We start from the raw sequence: 19,218 nt of genomic DNA, 5'->3' as shown, positions 1-19,218 counted from the left end.
CCCGCCTTCTCACCCAGTTCCCCTGGGGGAAGGAGCTTCCTCAGACCGAGAGGATGGGAAATGAAAGTGGGGTTGTGCAGGAGGAGAGGCTGCAGCTGCAGAGCCTGGCTGGTGAGCTTGGATGCACCCTTCCCTTCTCCAGGCCACCTTTTCAGAGCCCCGGGCATCCCTGGTAAGTCCCAGGCCCACTGTGTGTGCCCTGTTCACTTATCCATCCATCCATCTATCATCCATCCATCCATTCCTCCATTCATCCTTTTGTTCATTTGTTCATTCATTCAGTAATTACCAAGGACCCACTCCATGCTAGGCCCTGTACTTTGGGCCAGTGTCTATTCTGACCAGATGGTGCCCAAGCATCCCAGCTGTTAACTCTTTTGAATATTATGCCCACTGCAGAGTATTCAGCTGTGAGTGAGACAGAAGTGGCCCCTGTCCTCATCAGACATGTAGTCATACAGTATGTTATGTTATCAGAGCCATGGTCCATGCTGGGAAGGAGAAGTTGAAGGTTCTCACTTGGGCTGGGGGAGGTCAGAGAGGCCTCCTGTGAGGAGATAGCTTTTGAAATGAGACTCAAAAGAGAGCAGAATTGGCTGGGCGTGTTGCTATTTAAAACGGTGGTCAGGAAAGGCCTCTCTGAGCAGGAGACATTTGAGTAAAGCACCTGAAGGAAGTGAGGGAGTCAGGCAGGCGTTTGTCTGGAGGAAGTATGCTCTGGGTGGAGGGAACAGCAAGTGCAAAGGCTCTGAGGCAGATGTGTATTGGGTTCTCAGGGAAAGGGGAAGTGGCCCGTGTGGGTGGAGCAGGAGTGAAGGGGGTGGGCCTGGTAGTGTCCACTGTAGGACCTTGGAGGCCCCCCGCGAGGACCTTGTCTTTTGTCTTGGAGTGTGGGCTGTGAGGGGTGTTAAGCAGGAGTGATGGGTTCAGATGGACATTTCAGAAAGGCTCTCTGCCTACAATTGGCCAGCCTGGAGGGCTGGATGAGGGGGTGACCGTGGTGGGAGGGAAGGAGGTGGATTCAGGATGTGTTTGGAGGTGAGACTGACAGGGCTTGGAACTGGATTGCATGGGGCACAGGAAGAATCATCCTTCCTCTCTTGGGCTGCTGGTGATGAGGGGCTGAGTCTCTGCCACAGACCACTGGGCTTCTGGTTCATGTTCACTCCCCCTCCCCCTAATCCATCTGGAGGCACGTAGGCCCAGCAGCTTCTCCACCTTTTCCTGAGGGTTGGACTGAGTCTTCCAGTTCCCGCGGCTTTAAACAGCGGTATCCCTTAGGCAAACCTGGCAGGATCCTACCCATTTTACAGATGAGAGAACTGAGGCTCTGAGTCGTACACCCATGGCCTGGGTTACACAGTGGGGGCAGGGTTGGGGCTTGGCCTCTAAGGACTCAGGAGGATCAATGGATTTGGGGAATATGGACCCTGCCATTTCAGGGGGTACCTGAGATTTCTTTCCTACCCTGAACTGTCTTGGGGAGATAGAGGCTGCCCAGGGGTGGGGTGGGGGGCCTGAACTCCAACTTGCCTCAACTAGGCCTCAGTTTCCTCTGCTGGGAAATGGGCACAGTAACAGTTCCTACCTCACAGTGTTGTTGGGAGGACCGGATGAAACAGTGCATGTAAAGCTGGATGCCAGGCATAGAGTTAAGTGTTCAGTGATCAGCACGTATTTTTTTTTAAATTTATTTATTTTATTTATTTTTGGCTGTGTTGGGTCTTCATTGCTGCGCACGGGCTTTCTCTAGTTGTGGAGAGCGGGGGCTACTGTTCGTTGCAGTGTGTGGGCTTCTCATTGCGGTGGCTTCTCTTGCTGCGGAGCACGGGCTCTATGTGCTCGGGCTTCAGTAGTTGCAGCACGCAGGCTCAGTAGTTGTGGCTCACGGGCTCTAGAGCACAGGCTCAGAAGTTGTGGTGCACGGGCTTAGTTGCTCTGCGGCATGTGGGATCTTCCCAGACCAGGGCTTGAACCCGTGTCGCCTGCATTGGCAGGCGGATTCTCAACCACTGCGCCACCAGGGAAGCCCTCAGCAGGTGTTTTTATTATTGTTGTTTCTGTGGGGAGTAAGGACATGTGTGAGTCTGGGCTCTGGCCATGTCTATCCTCAGAGGTGGGCTTTGGGGGCAGGGCTGGAGTCGCCGAGGTGGCCTCTTCTAGATAAATCGGCACCTTGGGATGGAGGGTCCCTGGAATCCATGCCCAGCACTGCTTTCCACCTGGGGAAACGGTCCTGAAAGGGCCACGATTGGCTCAGAGCTGTGCAGCACCGTGGGGCAGAGCCAGGCTTTACACCAGGTTCCCTGCTGCCTTGTCCTGCTCTGGCGCCGACCACTTCCCGGCCTTGCCCTTCTGTCTCGGGCTTCTAGGCTGTGGACGGGTCCTAGCGGGAAGGGATCCTGCCCTTCACAGAGCAGGTCAGGGCCTGGGGTCTGGAAAGGGATCCCCTTACTGCCCAGGAAGAAACCCAAGAGCTGCTTGGGCTGGAACAGTTCCGTCTCCACGGGGCTGGGATTAGTGGGAGCAGCACCGTCCACTTGCTTAGCTTTCTCCCTCCCTGAGCTGCGGGTTCCGGCTCCGGCAGCACCCCTCCATCTGCCTGCCGTGCCAGCCTGAGCCTGCAGCGCCCGCCCCGCCCTGGCCGCACTGGCAGAGCCGGTTTGAGACCTGCCAGCCCTGAGTGTGTTCGCACCGGGAACACGGGACCAGACACGTTCTGGATGCCCTGGCCCACGGACGGCCCCTGGCTCACGCTTCACTCACTCCTGGCTCATGCAGCAGGCATCCCCGGTACCCATGCCGTGCCTGAGGCCGTGCCGGGTGAGGCTCGGGGTCTACAGCTCTCTCAGACTTGCACAGTGTCCCATATAACCAGGGTGGTCAGAGGCTCTGTCACGGGGACATGCCAGGCAGTGGCAGGAGAGTGCAGTGGTCGGGGCATAGGCTGTGGGGCTGGGCAGACCTGGGGCTGAGGCCTGTATCTCTTTATCTCCTGGGGCCCTGGGTAGGACCCATTCATCCCTCCCTCCCTCCTTTCATCCCTCCCTCTACTCCTCCCTCCCTCCCTCTATCCATCCCACCATCCTTTTCTCCCTCCCTCTCTCCTTCCATCCCTCCATCCCTCCCTTCATCCCTCCCTCCATCTACCCCTCCCTCCCACAAATATTTACTGAACACTACTATGTGCCAGACAATGTTCTAGAGGCTGGAGATACAGCAAAGAACCAACCAAACAAAAATCTGTGCTCTCACAGAGCTGACATTCTAGTGGGGGAGACAAAAACACAACAAATAAGGAAAATATGCATGTGGTCTGTTAGAACGTGGTAAGTGTCATGGGTCAAATGTAAAGCTGGGAAGGCTGGCTGGGTTGTACAGAATGGCTGTGATTAGATAGGATGGCGGGCCTGGGGGTGGGGGGGTTTGGGGGTGGGAGGGAGGCCTCTCCCAGAAGCTCACCTCCCAGGAGGGGAGGGGAGGAGCCACGTAGCTCCCTGGGGCAAGAGAACCCAGGTAGAGGGCACAGCCAGTGCAAAGATCGGAAGGTAGTGGCAGGCTGGAGTGTTGGAGGAACAGCAAGGAGGCCAGGGGAACAGAGCAAGCGCGGGGAGAATGACAGGAGGAAAGGGCCGAAAGATGCAGAGGTGTCCAGGGAGGGCTTCTGGACCCTTCTGATGTTGGCTCTTACCTCCCAGTGAGGCGGGGCCCGCAGGAGGCTTTCTGAGAGCATCTGGCTGCTGTGTGGAAAGCAGACTGGGGGCTGAGGGTGGAGACAGGCGGACCAGAGGGACGACTGCATTGGTCCAGCGAGGGGAAGGGGTGACAGTGGTTGGCCCAGGCTGGGGCAGTTGGTGGGGCGGCAGAGGGTCAAACGTTGTTTTGCATTATTTTATTTCATCTTCCTTTTAAAACTCTTTGTTATAGAAGCATATTAGTATAACAAACCCCATGAACCTGTCACTGAGCCCCAAGCACCACCCATGGCCTGGCCTGTCCCCTCCACACCTGTTCCATCCCACCCCCTTCCTGTGTCATTTTAAAGCAAATCCTGCACGCATGTCTTCCTTCACGTGTAAATCTTTCAGTATGTATCTCTAAAAGATAAGACTCATGTTAAGAAAGTAGCCACAAAACCATAATCTACCTGAAAGAAATGCACAATAGTTCCTTAATATCAGCAAAATCCCCTTCTTCCCCAGATATATTTTGAGGTGAAGCTAATGCCTCCGGGCCTCCCTGTCTTTGCCGTTTTAAAGCGAGGTTCATAACGGCCCCTCCTCCCAGGCTGTTGTGAGATAATCCAGGTAAAATACTGAGCACCGGGCCTGGCATACAGTAGGTGCTCAACAGGTATCAGCCGCTACTCTTATTGGTTAATGGCAAATACTTACGGCACATTTGCTAGGGTCTGGGCTCTGTTCTAAGCCCTTTACAAATATGACTTCGTTTAATCCTCACAACAATCCTTGGAGGTAATTATTATTTTTATCCCTATTTTATAAGTGAGGAAATGGAGGCACAGAGAGGTAGAGTAACTTTTCCAAGGTCACACAGCTAGGAAGGGTCAGAGCTGGGTTTTGAACCCAGACAGTACAACTCTTTTTTTTTGTTTTTTGGCTGCACCGCACAGCTTTCGGGTCACAGTTCCCCGACCAGGGATTGAACCCAGGCTATCACAGTGAAAGCGCCGAGTCCTAACCACTGGACCGCCAGGGAAGTCCCCAAGCAGTACAACTCTTAGTCCCCATGTGATGGAGGCTATGTGAGCCCAGAAAAAGAGAGGTACCTCTCTCTGTTGGAGGGTAGGCAAGGTCAAGTATGACCTGTGGTCAGGCCCATAGGGTGCACTGGAGTTCATGGGGGGCACGGGGAGGTGGGTGGTGAAGCCTCAAGAGAGGAAACAGCATGTGCAAAGGGCTGGAGGCTACAGGGTAATTACGAGTCCAGGGAGGGTTAAGTGGTGGGGAGGAGGGAGCGTGCAGCTGACTCCCCTCCACCCTTGGCCTTGATCCCATGAACAGCCCGTAGGCGCGTTAAGGGTTTCGGCTCTCTTGCTGACCACTGTCCTCAGCCTCAGGCTCGGATGCCTTCTCCCTCAGAGACCTGCCAGAGCCCCCATTTCATGGATGAATAAAGGAAGGCCTGGACCTTCCCGAGGTCACATGTCCAGGGTGGCACCTGCGAGCTTTGAGTGTGGGGGGTTGAGCACAGGGCCGACAGCGTGGAGGGGCCTGGCCGCCAGGTGCTTCTGCCCACCCGTGTCCCTGGACGGAGCTCCTGTGTGGGTGTGGGTGGGGGCGGGGACGAGGGGGCACTGTGTGTTCCCAGAGCAGGGAAGCAGCCAGAGCTGCTGGCAGGAATAGCGGGCACCGTGGGCAGGGGCCGGCTGGCATCTGTCCCCCCAAGGCCTGTCAGCCATCAGCCAGCGGGGGTGGAACCACGGGGGCGGGGCCTGGGAGACATGACCTTGGAGAGGCTGGGAGAGAGCAAAACGTGTCACCTCAGTGTTCCCTGTGGTCACCACTGATGCTGGGGGTCTGTTAAGGAATCCTTGGCATGCCAGGGCCTTTGTCCAGGTGCAGATGCTGAGGCCCAGGAGGGGGCGTGGCTTGCCGAGGTCACATGGAGATTCTGATGGAGGCCTTCCACTTAGCCACATGGTGGCCAGCCCTCATCTGGCCGGGCCAGGTGGTACCTGGCTGGGTCCCTGGGACTTGCCTGGTCTGTGGTCCTTTGGGGCCAGCATCTCCTCTTCTAGCTCCTCCTCAGCCCAGCGCTCCTGGGCCTGGTGCCCCAAGAATCTTATCTTCAGTCCGGGTCCCAGTCCCACACCCTCATTCAAGAGCTGGCCTCCACCTTGCTGTGTGACCTGAGGCTGAGTGCTCCCTCTCTGAATCTCCAATTCCACATCTGTGAAGGGGGAGATCTCACAAAGCTCTCTAAGATCAGGGCTGTGGCCTCCTGGCCTGTGAGCTGCCCTCCCCATCCACCTGCCAGGCTGCCTGGCCTGGATTCTGGGGTAGAGGGTGTCGGGGGGGGGGCGGTCAGTGAAACCTCCCAACCCTGCCAACCTCACCAGCCCCAAAGATGCTCCATGGCAGGAGGACCCAGCAGCCAACTTCCCAGTGCCCTTCCTCTTGGGTGGGGGCCTTGGAGAAGGGAGATAGTGGGTGTGGGGGAGATGGAGGCACCCACAGTGTGCCTGTCTTTCCCCCCATTTTGCTGCTGGAGAAACTGAGGCTACATGACTTAAACTGACCTGGCTCTTTGCCTTTCTCTAAATGGTCCCATCTCTGGGCCTTTGGCCAAGTAATCCCTTCTGCCTGGATCATGCTTCCCCTTCCTCTTTTCACAAACTGCTCAGCCTTTGGACCGCAGCTGAGATGTCCCCTCCTCTGGGAAGTCCACCATGGTTTAGGTGTCTCCTCTGAAGCTGATCACTGTGCTCTGACTGGATCACTGTGGGATGAAGCCTCAGTAACCTCCCCCCGTCCCTCCCAGCACACTCAGGGGCCTGAGAAAATCTTCATGGGCTTCTCTCTCAAATTTTCAGGTCTTTCTGACCTAAATTGCTGGACAGGTCCCTCTCGGGGCCTCCCTCCGACCTCCTCGTGCCTGGGCCAAAAGCCTGCAGCGACCCAGTTAAGCTGGAACCCACTCAGTCCAGACCTGCACATCTGACCTTCCTGCCTCAGGGCCTTTGCACTCCACTTCCTGGCTGGGGCAGCTTCCTGGAGCCCTGTGTGCTCATGTGTAAAATGACTGTGGCCATAGCTTGTTCCAGGGCTGTTGGGAGCATGGAAGGGGTAGTGTGAACCCCAGGTGGGAGGGCATGAGGGGGAAAGGTGTAGGTCTCCACACCGCCATCAGCACGCCCCATTCCACCCCACCAACCTGCACTGGAGCAGCCGATGGTGTTGAGTTCTGGGGAGGGGGCTGAGCTGGCCCTGGCCCTGGCTTCTTCCTTGGGTCCATCCCAGTGGCCCAAGGGGTGGCAGCCCCCCTTCAGGGAGAAGCTCAGAGAGGGAGGAACTTGGCACTTAGCTGCTAAGAGGCGGGATTTTAATCACATCATTTAACCTGTCTGTGCTTCCGTTTCCTCTTCTGTAAAATGGGGTGATAAGAATGGCACATAGGGACTTCCCTGGCGGTCCAGTGGTTAAGACTCTGTGCTTCCCTTGCAGGGGATGTGGGTTTGATCCTTGGTCGGGAAACTAAGATCCTGCATGCCACACGGTGCGGCCAAAAAAAAAAAAAAAAGTGCTAAATGAATATTAGCTGTTGCTACTGCCGTTATTCTTATTACTGTCATTATTCATATTCCCCTGCTCTGAAGCAGGACTCTCTTCTATATTCCGAAACCACTTGTAGAAAAACACCTCAGTTGAGCACGTCATTCTTTTGAGAGTCTCAAGGAAGAAAGGGAATCAGAAGATTCCTGCCTAGTGTGGGAGGCTCCAGGGGAGGCAGGAAAGGGTCACAGCCCCCGCTTTTGGGGTGGGCGTGATGGGCCGGCACCCTCTCCTGCGCTCCTCCAGCCTCAGCTTCCTCCCCTGTGGACACGGGCCAGTGCTGGTGGTACCTGCGCCCTAGGGCTGTTGCGAGGAGGGCGGGGCATCAGCTGGGGACCCAGCCTTGGAGGTTCAGAAGGGTGACAGGTTCATTCCGTAAGTGGTCCTTCTTGGGCTGTGTGGCCTTGGGCCAGCCACTACCCCCTATCTTGGCCTCCATTCCCCTAGTAGAAAATGGACTGGCTGAGGGCCCTGCTTAGTCCCTGGTGTAATAACTCCCTGCGAGAGCCCAGCTGGGACTGGTGCTCTTGGGGAGAGGGGCCAAAGTGGCCTGGGGCCAGGAGAGCCAGGATCCCCAGCTGGTCCTCTGCTGTCTTGGATGGTGGCCTGGGCACCTGACTTGGCTTTTCTGAGCCTCTCTCTGTTGCCTTCTCTGGGAGATGGGGCCTAATCGTCCCTGCGAGGCAGGATCCTGGTGGGAACTGGAGAGCTAAACAATAACAATGGAAATAATAAGGTAGCAGTGGTGGTCGCACCCCCCTTTATCCAGCATGGCCTGCATGCCCAGGGCACACGTGGTTAGCTCATTTGCTTTTGCAACTGTCTGGGGGTGATTATGGGTGTCTCCATGGTACTGAAGGAGGCTTTGGTTGACTTGCCCAGAGTTCTCCCATGGGCCACAGCAGGAGCCCCCTTAACCAGGATGCTGCAACCCGCCTGACTGATGGGTGCCTGATGGGGCCTTTTTGCTTCCTCCTCTCCAGAGGCAGGACAGATGGACTCAAATGGGCTGTGTCCCTCCTGCCGCCCAGCAACCCCCCCCCCCCCCCTTCCTCACACAACAACCACCACCCACTCCTCCCACCCCGGGTTGGGCCGCTGTTATCAGGAAACATTCCTGGACTGGCTGAGAACAGCTTCCACCTTGGGTGCTTTTTGAGAAGGGATGTGACTGCTGATACAGGCCCTGGCAGTGGCTCCCTTGGGGGATGGGCCCTGGGACCTGAGGCTACGGAGCCCAGGCAATCCGAGTCTGCCTGCCGATGCTGTCTCTTATGAGCCGTGTGACCTTAGGCAAGTAACTTGACCTCTCTGGGCCTCAGTTCCCTCATCTGCAAAATGGGGCTGACTACACAGGGCTGCAGAGGGTTCACCTGGGCTCAGAGATGTAGTGCACTTCTCAGCATGGTGCCTGGCACACAGGAGTCTCTCTACCCATCAACCAGGTGCTGTTATCATCTGAGAACCAGTTGTCCCTCCTCTTTGTTGGGGCCCCCAGTTTAGACGGCATCTTTCTGCACCTTCTGATGAGTGCACATTGGGACGGCCCTTGTGGGCTTTCTCTTCTCCAGGCTCGTGGGACATGGGAAGGGTGGAGCTGGGAGTGGACCTTCCCATAAGTTGAGAAGGTGCTGTGTGACCTTAGGCAGCCTCTCTCCCTCTCTGAGCCTCCTTTTCCTGGTCTGCTTTATGAACAGTTGGACCTGGGTGAGGCTCTGCCCCAGCCCCTTGTTGTCTTCACACTCTCTGTAATTCCTCCCTTCGATGGTCCAGCTACTTGGCTTGTCTGTCTTTCCTATGACAGTGTCTGGCGCATAGTCGGTGCTCAGCTGAGCTTTGTTGAAGGAGCCAGGGAATGCACGACTGAGCGAATACCCAGGGCTTTCCTACCTCCAGGCCTTTGCCTGCACAGCTCCCTCTGCCAGAGGCACAGCCCCCAGTTATCTCTATTTGTGGACCTCCTTCTCGACCTTGAAGCCCTTCTCAAATGCTGCCTCCCCCAGGAATCCTTTCCCAGTTCCTCCCAGTTGGAGGGATTGCTGATGCTCTGAACACTTGGTCCAGGGCTCTCTGGTGGCACTTGTTACAATGCACATTGGTGTACGTAGTAACGTATTAATAACCAGCATGAGCCAGGCACCTACCACATGGAGTAGGACCACGCACCTACCACTTGGAGCCAGACACAGACACCGTGGGGAGCCCTGTGCGTGTGTGCGTGTGGGGCCTTGTCTTATTTAATCCTTCACAACAACTTTGCAAAGCAGATACTATTATTATCCCTCCCTTTGCAGAGCACAGAGGCTCAGAGAAGTGAAGTGACTTCCCAGCTATGAGAGAGAGCGCCAGGATCTGATACCAGGTAAACCTGTCTTTTTTCTTTCTTTCTTTTTTTTTAAAATTAGTTTTTATTGGAGTATAGTTGATTTACAATGTTGTTTTAGTTTCTGCTGTACAGCAAAGTGAATCAGTTATACATACATATATATATATATATACATATATATATATATATATATATATATATATATATACACATATATATATATATATACGCACTCTTTTTTAGATTCTTTTCCCATATAGGTCATTACAGAGTATTGAGTAGAGTTCCCTGTTCTATACAGTAGATTCTTATTAGTTATCTATTTTATATATAGTAGTGTGTATATGTCAACTTTTTTCTTAAAAAGGAAAGAAAAAGCATTAACACACACAGTAAAAAGTAATTCAAACAGTACAAAAGAAGGCAGGGAAAAGTAAACCTCTCTGGCACCCAGGTCTCCTTGCTAGAGGCAGCCATGGGGAGGAGTTTCTGGTGTGTTCTTCCAGGGAGTCCAGGCATATGTAAGCATGGATGTTAGAAAAAATAATTTAAAAACCTCAAGTGATCATGCATGGTATACTCAGCTCTACATGTGACTGTTTGCTCTTGACAGTGTGCCTTGGAGATCATTTTGTGCTGCTTCTTTCTTTTTCCTGATCGCATAGTATTCATTGTGTGGATGGAGACCATGCTTTATTTGATTAGAGAAGACTCCTTTTGGTTGTTTCCAGCCTTTTGCTTATTGCAGACCATTCTGCAATGCATATCTTCCATCGTATGCTTAGTGTTCATGTGTGAGGATACCTCTAGGTTTAATCCCAAATTGCAGGGTCCCAGAATGTGTGCAGTTGTAATTTTGTTAGATATGGCCAGATGGTCCTTCGGAGGACCACGGAGGTGGCACTGATGTACCTTCACACCACATCCTTTTCTTCCCTTCGCTCTCACCAACACAGGTTGCTCTAGAATTTGGGGATCTGCCAATCTAATAGATGAACAGTGGCCTCTGGTGTAGTGTTTCTGTTTTTGTTTTTTTTAAACACAGCTTTATTGAGATAGAATTCACATACCAGACAATTCACCCATTTAAAGTGTACAGTTTATTTATTTTGTATGTATTTATGTATGTATTTATTTATTTATTTGAATTTTTATTGGAGTACAGTTGATTAACAATGTTGTTTTAGTTTCTGCTGTACAGCAAAATGAATTAGTTATACATATGTAAACTTTTTTTTAGCTTCTTTTCCCATATAGGTCATTACAGAGTATTGAATAGAGTTCCCTGTGCTATACAGTAGGTCCTTATTAGTTATCTATTTTATATATAGTAGTGTGTATATGTCAACTTTTTTCTTAAAAAGGAAAGAAAAAGTATATGTCAATCCCAACCTCCCAATTTATCCCTCCCCCAAAGGGTACAATTTAATGGTTTTTAGTATAGTCACAGAGTTGTACAACCATCACCACAATCAATTTTAGAACAATTTCATCACCCCCAGAAAGAAACTGTGTAACCCATTTAGTCAGTCTCCACTGCCCCTCAGACCTTCCTCCCTCAGCCCCAGGTGATAACTAGTTTACTTTATGTTTCTGTAGATTTGCTTATTCTGGAACTTTCATGTAAATGGAATCATACAATACGTAGTCTTTTGTGTCTAGCTTCTTTCACTTAGCATGTTTTCAAGGTTCATCCATGTTGTAGCATGTATCAGTACTCCATTCCTTTTTCTTGCCAAATAATATTCTGTTATATGGATATACCACATTTATTTACCCATTCATCAATTGATGGACATATGGTTGTTTCCACTTTTTGGCTATTATGAATAATGCTTCTATGAACACTCATGTTCAAGTTTTTATGTGGATATGTTTTCTTTTCTCTTGGGTCTATATCTAGGAGTGGGACTTCTGGGTCATATGGTAACTCTATATTTAACCTTTTGAGGGACTGCCAGACTGTTTTTTCAAAACAGCTGCACCATTTCACATTCCCACCAGTATTGTATGAAGTTTCCAATTTCCCTACATCCTTGCCAACAACTTGTTGTTTTCTATCTTTTTAATTACAGCCATCCTAGTGGGTGTGATGTGGTATCACACTGTGGTTTTGATTTGCATTTTCCTGATGACTAATAATGTAGAACATCTTTTCATGCAGTTACTAGCCATATATTTTCTTTGGAGAAATGTCTATTCAGATCTTTTGCCCATTTTTAAGTTGGGTCATTTCTCTTTTTGTTTGTTGAGTTGTAAAAGATCTTTATATATTCTAGATACAAGTCCCTTATCAGATATATGGTTTGCAAATATTTTCTCGCATTTGGTGGATTCTTTTTACCTTCTTGATGGTGTCCTTTGACACACAAACGTTTTTAATTTTTTTTAATAAATTTATTTATTTTATTTATTTATTTTTGGCTGCGTTGAGTCTTCGTTGCTGTGCATGGGCTTTCTCTAGTTGTGGCGAGCGGCGGCTACTCTTCATTGCAGTGTGCGGGCTTCTCATTGCGGTGGCTTCTCTTGTTGCAGAGCATGGGCTCCAGGCGTGTGGGATTCAGTAGTTGTGGAACACGGGCTCAGTAGTTGTGGTGCACGGGCTTAGTTGCTCCGTGGCATGTGGGATCTTCCTGGACCAGGGCTCAAACTTGTGTCCTCTGCATTGGCAGGCGGATTCTTAACCACTGCACCACCAGGCAAGTCCAAACGTTTTTAATTTTGATGAAGTCCAGTTTATCTATTTTTTCTTTTTTTGCTTGTGTCATGACTAAGAAACTATTGTGATCCAAAGTGGGGAAATTTATGCCTGTATTTTCTTATAAGATTTTTAAAGTTTTACCTTGTACATTTAGATTTGTGATCCACTGTGAGTTAATTTTTGTGTAGGGTTTGAGGAAGGTGCCCAGCTTCCTTCTTTTGCCTGAGTGTATCCAGTTATTCCTGCAGCATTCATTGAAAAGATTCTTCTTTCTCCATTTAATTATATTGGCACCCTTGTCAAAAATCAATTGACCATAAATGTGAGTGTTTATTGCTGGACTCTCAATTCTCTCCCATTGATTTATAAGTCTATCTTCATACCAGTACCACACTGTCTTGACTTCCAGAGCTTTGCAGCAAGTTTTGAAATTGAGAAGTGTGAGCCCTCAGGCTTTGTTTCTCTTTTTCAAGATTGTTTTTTCTATTCTGGGTCCCTTGACTGTCCATATGAATTTTAGGATCAGTTTGTCAATTTTTGCAAAGAAGTAGGCTGGGATTTTGTTTGGGATTGTGTTGACTCTATAGATTAGTTTGGGGACTATTGCCACCTTAATAATGCATAGTCTTCCAATCCATGGACATGGGATATCTTTCCATTTATTTAGTTCTTTAATTTCTTTCAACAATTTTTGTTGTTTTCAGAGTATATGTTTTGCACTTCTTTTGTTAACCTTATTTCTAAGTCTTCTTTTGATATTGTAATTTATTTTCTTAATTTTATTTTTGGATTGTTTATTGCTAGTGTATAGAAATACAATTTATTTTTATATACTAATCTTGTACCTTGCAAGTTGCTGAACTTGTTTATTCTCATAATTTTTTTAGTGGAATCCTTAGGAATTTTTATATACAAGATTATGTCACCTACAGATAAAGAAAATTTTACTTCTTCCTTTCCAATCTGGATGTCTTTTATTTCATCTTCTTCCTTTATTGCCCTGGTTGGAACCTCCAGTACAATGTTGAATAGAACTGGTGAGAGCAGACATCCTTGTCTTGTTTCTGAGGGGGAAAGCATTCAGTCTTTCCCCATTAAGTATGTTGTTAGATATGGCTTTTTCATAGATGCCCTTTGTCAGGTTGAAGAAATTCCCTTCTATTCCTAGTTTGGTGGGTGTTTTTATCATGAAAGGGTGTTGGATTTTGCCAAATACTTTTTCTGTATCTACTGAGATTATTGTATAGTTCTTGTCCTTTATTTTATTGGTATGGTATATTACATTGATTGATTTTCAGAAGTTAAACCAACCTTGTATGCTTGGGGTAAATCTCACTTGGTCATGATGTATAATTCTTTTTATATGTTGCTGGATCCAGTTTGCTAGTATTTTGTTGAAGATGTTTACATCTTATATTCATAAGAGATAATGGTCTGTAGTTTTCTTTTCTTATGATGTCTTTGTTTGGCTTTGGTGTTAGGGTAATACTGGCTTCATAGAATGAGTTGGGAAGTGTTCCCAAGTGAAGAATTGGTATTAATTCTTATTTATATGTTTGGTAGAATTCACCAGTGAAGCCACCTGGGCCTGAGTTTTTCTTTGTGACATGTTTTAAAATTGCTAATTCAATCTCTTTACTTGTTTTAGCTTTATTTAAATTTTCTATTTCTTATTAGTTTCAGTAGTTTGTGTTTTCTTATGTATTTGTCCATTTTATCCAAGATATCTAATTTGTTGACATGGCATGGCATTGTTCATAGCATTTCCTTAAAATCTTCTTTATTTCTGTAAGATTTGTAGTTGTCCTCTCTTTCATTCCTGGTCTTAGTAATTTGAGTCTTCTCCCTTTTTTTCTTGTTCAGAACAATTTTCTTGTTTGTCAATTTTGTTAATCTTTTCAAAGAACAAACTTTTGGTTTTGTTGATTTTTCTCTATTGTTTTTTATCTTCTATTTCATTAATTTCTGCTGTAATCTTTATTTCCTTCCTTTCACTTGCTTTAGGATTAGTTTGCTCTTCTTCTTTTTCTTCTTCTTCTTTTTTTTTTTGCTAGTGTCTTAAGGTGGAAGTTTAGGTTATTGATTCAAGATCTTTCTTCTTTTTTAATATAGGCATTTACAGCTATACATTTCCCTTTAGGTTCTACTTTACTGCATCCCATACATTTTGATAAGTTGTGTCTTCATTTTCATTCATCTCAAAGTATTTTCTACTTTTTTGGGTGGTTTCTTCTTTGACTCATTGGTTATTAGGTGCATTAATTTTCACATATTTGTAATTTCCCAAATTTATTTCTGTTACTGATTTCTAATTCATTTCATTGTTATCAGAAACATACTTTGTATGATTTCACTCCTTTTAAATTTATTGAGGCTTGTTTTATGGCTTAGCATATGGTCTATCCTGGAGAATATTCCATGTGCACTTGAGAAGAATGTGTATTCTGCTGTTGCTGGGTGGCTTGTGTAGTTTTAATGTGATTTATCTTCTAAGTGAGATTGAGCATCTTCTCATATGTTTAAGTACCATTTCATTTGCTGTAAACTATCTGTGGTTATTTTTCTTATTTTATGGGAGCTCATTATACATTAAGGGAAAAAAACCTTTGTCTATCTACGAGTTACAAATATTTTTCCTAGCTTTTGGTTTGTCTTGTGAACTTATGATGTTTATCAAGCCATGCAGACGTTTTAGATTTTTATGTAGATTGATTTATTATTTTAAAAAAGATTTTTAGGTTTTTTGGTCATGTTTAGAAATGCTTTTCCCATTCTGAGATTAGAAAACTTATTCTCCCACCTTATTTTAGAGGTTTATGGTTTTATTTTTGTGTGGTTTAAATATGATTGATCTGGAATTTATAGGCATGTGGAGTGAGATCGAGATCCAACTTTGTTTCCTGATGGCAGATCATTGGTCCCAACTCTGTCTTAAAAATAGTCTAAAAAAAAAAATAGTCTACCTTTTTCTCACTGTTATGAAATGCTACTTTCATAATATATTAAATTTCCATATGTTTTGGGACAATTTTTGGACCCTCTTTTCTGCTCCTTTAATTTATATATATTTTGTACTGATATCACACAGTTTTAATTGTGACTTTATAGTAAGTTTTACTACCTGGTTGGACTATTTTCTCTTCGTTGCTCTTCTTTTTAAGGTTTTCCTGGCTATTCTTTCTTTTTTTTTTCCTAGTTAATTAATTATTTTTTTTGCCACGTTGGGTCTTCATTGCTGTGCGCGGGCTTTCTCTAGTTGCGGTGAGTGGGGTCTACTCTTTGTTGCGGTGCGCCAGCTTCTCATTGCGGTGGCTTCTCTTGTTGCGGAGCACAGGCTCTAGGCACGTGGGCTTCAGTAGTTGTGGCACACGGGCTCTAGAGAGCAGACTCAGTAGTTGTGGCGCATGGGCTTAGTTGCTCTGCAGCATGTGGGATCTTCCCGGGCCAGGGCTTGAAGCCGTGTCCCCTGCATTGACAGGCAGATTCAACCACTGTGCCATCAGGGAAGTCCCATTCCTGGCTATTCTTATAATTTACTCATAAACTTGAAAGTTGACCTGCTTAGTTAGAAAAAAAATCCTGTTGGGGTTTTATTGGGATCACATTCAATTTGTAGATTTACTTAGGAAGAATCTATATTTTTGCAATGCTTAGCTTTCGTTTTTTTTTTTCCGGCCACGCTGCACGGCTTGCAGGACCCCAATTCCCCGAACAGGGATCAAACCCGGGACCTCGGCAGTGAGAGCTCAGAGTCCCAACCACTCGAATGCCAGGAAATTCCCATGCTAAGCTTTCTTTCATTTTATTTCCTGATTGCTGTTGGTATATAGCTACATTATTGATTTTTGGATATTACATTTAATTTCCTTCTGCTTTACTTAATTCACTTTTTGTTCAATAGTTTTATGGAAAATTCTCTTGGATTTCTCAGATCTATATTGATAACAGCTGCAAGTGATGATACTCATCATCTGTTTTCCAATTCCATTTTATTCCATCCATTTCTTTTTCTTAGCTCATCGCACTGGCAAGCACCTTAGAGCAAGGTTAACTAGTGGACATGCTTGTCTTTTCTGGACTCTTTCCCTGTGAAGTGGCTTTTGTAGGCCTTGGTTCCAATCAACTCTACCAGACAATCTCTCCAGGGCCATGCACAGGGCTTTACACACAGTTGGAATTTTGGACGCCTTTGCTTAATTGTAAGAGTGGTTAGAAAATACAACAAGGATCTGAAGAGACGTCTTCCACAGTGATGATAATAATAGCTATTATTTATTGAGCACTTCCTATGTTCCAGGTACTTTATCAGTATTACCTCATGTTTTCCCCTCAAGCCCAATCATATAGGAGCAATTACACAGATTCCCATTTTTGATAAGGGGTAAACTGAGGCCCCCTGGAGGCTGCATGACCAGGAAATGGCAAGTTGGTATCTGAACCTGGCATTCTGGCTCCAGGCTTTCCATGATGCTTCTTCTTCCTTGGAGGGTCCAGAGATATGGATGGTGATGTCAGAGGTTGACCTCTGACCTGTCTTGCCTCTGTGTTAGGGAGGTGGAGATGGTGGAATGGTGGGGGTGCCTGGGGCAGGGAGGGTATCAGCACAGTGGGGGGGGGCACCAGAGGTGCCTTCTGACTGCACTCTCCTGATCCCCGAGCATCCCAACTCTGCTGCACTCACTTGCTGTATGGCCTTAGGCAAGGTTCTGGCTTCTCTGAACTTTGGTCCCATCTGTAAAGTGGATGAGTTGTAGTCCCTACTTCACTGTGCTGTGGGGACAATTGAGTATCGACTGCATGCAACATGCTCAGTTCTGTGCTTGGCATTCAAGGCCCTGCCACTAACTCTTGCTTCCTCTTGCGTTGCTCCTCTCGTCGCCTGTAACGGTAATAACAGCAAACGACAGTGAGCGCTGTTTATCAAGCACTTATTCTCTGCCTGGCACGTGGACTCTCTCACTTAATTCTCAGATGTTAAGTTTATTATTACCCCCATTTTATTTTTTATTTTTTTATCTGTTTATTATTTGTCATTTTTTTTATACATCTTTATTGGAGTATAATTGCTTTACAATGTTGTATTAGTTTCTGCTGTACAACAAAGTGAATCAGCTATACACATACATATATCCCCATATCCCCTCCCTCTTGAGCCTCCCTCCCACCCTCTCTATCCCACCTCTCTAGGTCATCACAAAGCACCGAGCTGATCTCCCTGTGCTTTGTAGCAGCTTCCCACTAGCTATCTCTTTTACATTTGGTAGTGTATATATGTCAATGCTTCTCTCTCACTACGTCCCAGCCTCCCATTCCCCCACTGTGTCCTCAAGTCCATTCTCTACGTCTGCGTCTTTATTCCTGTCCTGCCCCTAGGTTCATCAGAATCATTTTTTTTTTTTTAGATTCCATATGTATGCGTTAGCATACGATATTTGTTTTTCTCTTTCTGACTTACTTCACTCTGTATGACAGACTCTAGGTCCATCCACCTCACTACAAATAACTCAATTTCATTCCTTTTTATTACGCCCATTTTAAAGATAAGGCAACTGAGAGGTGAAGTGACTTGCCCAAGAAGATTTAGCTAGTGAGTAGTGGAGCCAGGATTTAAACCCAGATCTGACTGGAGTCCTCACTCTCAACTCCTAAGCTCCTGGCCTCCCCTCCACTCTTAGAAGAGGTGGAGGTGACCTTCTTCAGAGTCAGGAAGGAAGGAGCGGGTATGACCTGACTGAACTACAGTTTTTTCTGGACTCTTCTGGATGTTGTAAGTATCTGTGCCTAGGGGCACAGCCTAGGCAAAGGCCAGGAGGTGAGAGAGTGTGGTGCCCTCCTGTAGGGGGCCCATGGGAGGAGGCCACAGCCCCAGCTCCACAGGGCCACATGGACCCAGCTGAAGGGTTTAGGCCTCATCCAGAGGGGGATGATGGGAAGCTCTTGAATGTTTGTTTAAGTCTCATTGAAAAAAAAATCATGACAAAGTAATTTCTAAATGTCAAGTGACACAACGTGTAAAGTAAAGAAGGGATTTTCCTTTCCCTCTTTCACACCTTTTGGATTAAATATTGTGAAGAATTTGGACTCCTTCCAGAATTTTCTCTAAACCTTACGGCACATGTGTGTGCACGTCTGCACACACACACACATACACATTCACATGCTAATTTCCTTTACAGAAATAATTGTAGTTCATGTGTACTACGTGCCAGGCACCCCACTAAGGCCTTGTCTGCATTCCCTTTAATCCTCCCACCAACACTTTGACATAGGTAGCACTATTGCCCCCATTTTCTAGATGAGGAAACTGTGGCCCCGAGTGGCCCAGAGGACATTCTACAGTGCCATCTTCCTCTTCACTAAATAGTGTGTCGTGAGCATCTTCCCAGGCCACCCCGAGCTCTCATTCTGTTTGGTTACCTGCACCGCTGTCCACTTGATGAACAGACCATCCTTTATTTGTCCAGTCCCCCCCTGATAAACACTTAGGTCTTTTCCAGTTTTCCGTGGACCGTGTTGAGCAGGGGCCCTATTTGTTTGTGTGCGTTACAAAGATGCCTCTGGCTGCTGGACGAGGGCGCCCTGGAGGGGGGGCCCCCACTGCTGTCCCAGGTCAGGACGACAGGGGCCTGGCCTGAGGCAGTGGAGATGGGGTGGGGGGAGGGATGCATTTGAGGAAGATTGGCGGGGAGGACGGGCGAACCAGCCCTGAGATGGAGACATGGGGTGAGGGGAAGTCGTAGAGGGAGATACCAAGTTAGTTTGGGACCCGCTGAGCACGAAGTGCTGGGGGCACCGATGGGGAGGCGCTATAGGGCATCCCAATACCTCTCACGGTAGCGATAGTGCAGGCCTTCTGTCCGGAGCCTGTGGTCAGGAGCAGCTCCCCAGAGGAAAGG

At 47.6% G+C, this 19,218-nt stretch overlaps 1 protein-coding gene across 2 annotated transcripts in view; it reads left to right on the top strand.

The window, feature by feature from the left end:
* The window catches only part of SRC (SRC proto-oncogene, non-receptor tyrosine kinase), a 56,078-nt gene that overhangs the window by 11,299 nt on the left and 25,561 nt on the right, over positions 1-19,218 (top strand). For both annotated transcript variants that reach the window (XM_059898797.1, XM_059898796.1), the window contains exon 2: positions 9,590-9,657. The gene's annotated coding sequence lies outside the window, so the exon portion shown is untranslated. The remainder of the gene's footprint in view (positions 1-9,589; positions 9,658-19,218) is intronic.

This window comes from Balaenoptera ricei, chromosome 15 (assembly GCF_028023285.1).
Source record: "Balaenoptera ricei isolate mBalRic1 chromosome 15, mBalRic1.hap2, whole genome shotgun sequence".
In the NCBI taxonomy this organism is placed as follows: Eukaryota; Metazoa; Chordata; class Mammalia; order Artiodactyla; family Balaenopteridae; genus Balaenoptera; species Balaenoptera ricei.
The sequence above is the reverse complement of the archived record's forward strand: the minus strand, read 5'-3'. Positions and strand labels throughout refer to the sequence as shown.